We start from the raw sequence: 6009 nt of genomic DNA on the forward strand, positions 1-6009 counted from the left end.
GGTTAAGGGTGAAAGGTGAGACATTCAAGGGAAACCTCTTCACTCACGGTGGTGACAGTGTGGAATGAGCTGGCCGCACAAGTGATGCATGTGAGCTGAATTTCAATGTTGAAGAGAAGATTGGATAGGTACATGGATAGTAGGGATATGGAGGGCTATGGTCCCTGTGCAAGTCGATGGGAGTAGGCAGTTTAAATGGTTTTGCATGGTCTAGATGGGCTGAAGGGCCTGTTTCTTTGCCATACTTCTCTAAAGCTCTACAACTCTACCTTACTACGTTGTGTAATGATTTGAACTGTACGAAGAGTATGCAGGACAAGGTTTTCATTGAATCTTGATATATGTGACATAATACATCAATATTAATAACGCACTAGCCAACTAACAAATCCAGAGTCTCAGGGTCACCACGTGCCTTTTTTGAGTGGTGAGAATTGAATGAGACTCTCATATTTTACTTCCTGTCAACATGTTCTGTTGATTTAATTTCTATCATTCTATCTGTGTATCTGTCATAAGGAAATTCAATACAAGCTCTGCTTGAAGGCAGTCATTTCTGGTATGTTTGCAGTTGATCTGAAATGATCAGCAGTTGGTATTCAGATGGTGTGGGCTGCTGAATAATTTAGAGATGGATCAAGTTGGCCATTCAGTTGGTGGAGATAAGTTAATTAATTAAAGGGAACCCAACTGAATTGGGTTCCCTGTGGCCGGCTGGATCTACCAAGGGAAGTCGTTATTGTGTTATGCAGCAGCCGCCTTCACAGATACTGTGAAAACCTGTTTGAGGGTGCATGCACCACCAGGCATGTATCAACAAACATGAGAAAAATAACAACCAGATGTGCGTTGAAAATCAAAAAAAATACTGTATATTCTGGGAATCTGAAATAAAATCAAGAAGTTGTGGAAAGCAGTTCAGCTAGCATCTGTGGAAAAGGAAACAGTTAAAGATTCAGGTTCAGAACTCTTCATCAGACGTTTGTTGTTTTGTCTGAGATGCTACGTTCCTTAGTGTATGAGATGTATTGAGAATGTCAAATGAAAATCATGGACTCTGTGTCTCGTGAAGAATCCCAAGTATTTATTAGAAATTGAATTCTATACAGGTACTCTTCATTTTACAAATAGTTGACTTATAAATTTTTACTATTATACTGTTTGGGTACCTGTCCCTGTATTATGCAACTTTATAAACACTATAATGAAAAAGATATCAGTCTTCGTCAATGCTTTGTGCTTCATGGCATACCATTTACTGTTTGAGATTACTGAGTTCTGCTGTAACTGGGATGCATCAGGATTTATTCTGTGATTCCTTCAAGATGACTTCAAAACACATCAATAGTTCTGAAGATTTTGTTGTCTCTGAGAAATCAAAGTAAGTTTTAACTACTAACACTAAGCTGGCTGTAAATAATAGAAGTGAAGGAGGTGGACATCAGCTAACCATTAAATTTACATTCTCTGCAAACGGTTCTTAACAACATGGACAAATTAAACGTAGTGCTTGAAATTCTACGCCTAGGTCTGCACGAGTAAAGACGCTCAACGAAAAGAACAGAAAAAGGGTTAAGCATGTGATTAGAGCATCTGAATCAAAGGTAAGTGCATTGGGGTCTGATAACAATCCAGGAAAGAGGAAGATTGTAATGGCAGGGGTTGAAAGAACATAAGGCTGTTTTTTGATATACTAAAAGTACCAAAAATTTCAAGACCAGCTATGGCTATTTAATCTTCTCAAGAAGCCTGTGAACCTGCATTATATTTGATTGCACAGAAGGCATCAAGTGCAGATATCATAGCAGCAGGATGCTTTCTTAAGGAGCTGAGGCGAATCATTGGGTAGATAGCAATTCTCCCTACTGTGTTTCTTTTGAAGGAGAATGTACTCACATACATTTAGATTGAAGGAAGCAGTTTCAAGCTTCAAGGCAGCCCGAAGATGACCCTACTTTTCTTTGATGAGGCAATGCCTTTAAAGACAGTTAACTTCAATCTTTATTAATCTATCAAGCCTAAGTGGCCTGAAGGGAAATACAAAGGCAAACCTTCCAATGATGCTGCAATCTGACAGAATTATCTAATGGCAGTGATGCTCTTCCACAATTATAACAAATTGTTTCTCTCCCTTTTCATCCAAAAATATTGTGCAAAGAGTAACTTGAATAACTAAGACTCTCTCATTGACAACAATGTCACTGGACTTCCAGTCAGTATCAAGGTCATGGCTGACAAAAACTAAGTCGGGCCTTTACCCCTTAACAACATGACATTTTTACAGTAAGGGCTTGGCTATTGAAGAGGAGGTGAGATCGTTCTTGTTGAGAGTTCAAAGATGCTATCACGAGGTTCAAAGTTTACGATTTGCATTATGTGAAGAGGCATGTTATTTCAAAAGTGAATGGCTATGACAAAGCCACCAGTCAGGATATTTGGAAGAGCATTAGCAAGAGAGCCATAGACAATGTCATTGCTGCTTGATATGACATATCTCATGTGAAAATGAATGGTGACTGGTGGAAATTATGGGCAGAATGTGCGCACAGTTCCCGTAGGCTTATGAACAAGAACAATCTCCAGGAAGACATTGCCAGATATGCAAATGAGACTGGGTTTAATGAGGTGCGTCAGGATGATACAAACGATTGGTTGGGATCGCACACTGAAGACCTCACAGATAAGAATCTGTTAGAACATGAGTAACATGTCCACAGGGATAGCTAGAAGCAGATGACATAGCAACACCACTAAAACAGCTCATTGTGAAGAGGCTTTGATGCATTCGTTACATTGAGACAGAGACAATCATTGATCCCAATATAGAGTGCAGAATTAAAAATGGCATCTGATCTAGCTTAGCATTCTTTGCATGAGATTGATAGATGTCCAATTGTCCATTGATATTTTTGTTAAGCCTCATTCATCAGTCAACCAAGATACGTCGTAATTGATGTCACTAACTCAACAAGACTGGATTTCCCAGACATCCATAATCCAACCGCAAGAGACAATTCTGTCTTTTATCTCCTCTCCACAATCTCAACATGTAAATCGCCATGCTCATTTACAGTACATACTAATATACAAAATAGGTACAGGAGTAAACCACTCACCCCTTTGTGGTAACATTTTATTCAATTGATTATCAGGAATGTGCATCAAAAACTATCTGCTCCCAGTGGCCTTTTAGATAGACAGTTCAAAAAGTTCATGACCCTCTGAGAGAAAGTATTTTCCCTTACTTCGATTTCAAAATGGGCAAACTCTTATGTCTGGTGTGTTATTCCGAGAACCACTTTGTCCCATGAGCACAAATATACTCTGTGCATGCACTCTGTCAAGATCACTCAGGACCTTGCTGGTTTCACTTTGCAGGTTCTCTGTAAGTATACTGTACATCAAGTACATCTTTATGATCTCACTTTAAGATTTAATAGTTAGTAACATGGCATTTTATTATATCAGATACTTACACAAATCTATGTGTAAGCATTGGTGTTCTTTGACCAAGATTTTTGAGTTCTGCTTTTACACTGAAACTAATGTGAATGCCTGTTCAATTTAACAATTTTTTGCAGAGGAAAATGCTTGCCCGAAATGAAATCCTTTCACAAACTGAGGAACAACTTTGTGCAAATACCAGATGTTACATGACCCAATTCCTGGGCATGTACACCTTTCAACTCATGGAATGTATTTTGTTATTACTAGGTCCAACAAGACATTTCTATTATGATTTCTCTCTTTTTTCCATCTTTACTGTTTTCAGCTGAAATTGCCAACCCTACCCTATAATTTTATTGATAGAATTCCTTCAAGAGTCATTCTTCCCTGGTCTGGGTTAATATATCAACTTCTCAAAAATTGACACACTAAAGAAAGCACAGAGTGAAGCATATTTAACTTGTTCATTGGGTCTATTCTGCTAGTTTATTCCCAATCATTCAGCTTCATCTAAAATAGAACTTAAATGTTATTTGTGTTTTTGTAATGTATGTGTACTTGCTTGCTTTATCTTAAAAAAATAGCAATTTCTCTCGTTCTCCCGGATCTACTTCACATTTTGCATCTGTTTAAAATTGTTGGACTCCCCTTTTTCAACCTACAATTTCTCTCCCCAACCTATTTTATCCCTTCCAAGACTTCTTAACTTCCTTGACTGAGTTTTCTCAGTTTTCATCATAATTTTCTTTCATGTGTCTTTCAAAATATTTCTGCTTTGCCCAGAGGCTTCTGATATCTTTACTCAGCTGCTTTGGTGTTTCACTTGCTGTTTTCCTGACTTCATTCATGTATATATCTCCTTTCCATACCCTTAGAAATACTCCATTTATTTTTCCTTTACTAGTTAGAACTGTTTCATAGTTATTCTCCACACCCTCCTCTCAGGAGATTTTGTCAGATCCACAAAATATGTCCTTCTGAATGCTTATACATTTATAGTGTTCAGCTTTGCTGGATCTAATTGCAATACAAGTATCTGACAATTTTATGATCCTCAGGATCATGCTGCTAACCATTTTCAGGTCACTAATCATTTCTGCTAGGTTGCGGTATCCTACGATCAGTTTAACAGCCATTTTCTTTTATGATTTACTCTGAAATGCAATCACTGATCACCTCCTTAAACTTCACTCATCCCTTCAATATATTGATGCTGTCCTTTTTAGCCTTTTGTACCAAACTCTACATTCTAATTTTCTTACTCAACTAATCAGCTATTAACTTCTTAAACCTAAATTGATGGCAGACAATTGCTTTATTTCCTTTCTTAAATTAATGTCATCCCATGTCACTTTTACCTCCTTCCTTCTGCTTTTACTTTACTCTTTTCCTGATTGTTATATAATTGTTATTAATATCACTGCTTTATCTTGCTTACTGGGATTATCGTTGTGAGACATTCCGTACTCTCAGCTCCATTTCCTGCTTATAGTCATTTCTCTGTGAGGAACAAAGTTAAATATCAACAGGATCACAAATTAACTTGCTCTGGTTAATGTTCAGTCTATTAGTTTGAGTTTGTTGATCTGTGTTTTTATGAGGAACTTGTTTCAGGCCTCATTTCTAGTCTTAGCATTTGAAATAAATATGTGCAACCTTTTCATCTCTGATTTGAGCTCTGCCAGGATAAACACAGTATAAACAACTTTTTTTTTATCAAAAGTTGGCCTAAAGTTAGAAACACAAACAGCATGAGGTCCAGCTCAAAGTGTTATTGTTAACAGGAATTTAATCAGATTTTCCAGCCAAGTGGCTTGTTGGACAGATTTATTTCTTCAAATTATTTAATTTATTAGATTTGTGAAATACTTCACCTAGTGAAGATTAGCCTCCAAATTTCATCTATTTATTTGGAGCGGGGTGGTTGTATTTAATTGGCTGCCTAAGGGCAGGACAATGTCCACTTCTGGCATTGTGTAATAAACTGTGAATAATTCCCAGCAATATTGTGATTGTAAGTGGTTGTCACCATTAGAAAGAACACTATTATCACTATAAACTGGTGACGACTACAGCAGCCCATTCTGGGTTACAGAATATGCCCATGGTGTCTAATGCGGACTTTGGCTTGGGATGACACACTTCCAGGGTAGTTCATGAAACAAGTCTACATCAAGTAAACTTATTTTGCTTGAGTCCAATGGTTGCTAACTATTCTACAGCCATGGCCTTTAGCAAAACACTTGCCTCTCACCTTCCTGAGCTTTTGTTCATCATGGAAAATGACTGGGTTCTCATTGCAGGAGCACAGACTCTGCACTGTACCTGCACTCATTTCATAAATTGGACATAGCTGTGCAGACACACTGGGTTCTCCAAAAGCAAACACCTATTTTGTGTTCACCAGCACCCCATATGATCAGGAGTAGTTGCAGAATAAAAGAGGATGGGCCACCATTGGAGGAGAAAGACAAGGAACCCTTGATAGCCACAGCTAAACTCAATTCAGAGGGCCTAGTGAAGATGGAACACTACCGAGAGGTTGCAGAGGGATGAATGACA

The sequence above is a fragment of the Mobula hypostoma genome, chromosome 10 (genome assembly GCF_963921235.1).
Source record: "Mobula hypostoma chromosome 10, sMobHyp1.1, whole genome shotgun sequence".
NCBI lineage: Eukaryota > Metazoa > Chordata > Chondrichthyes > Myliobatiformes > Myliobatidae > Mobula > Mobula hypostoma.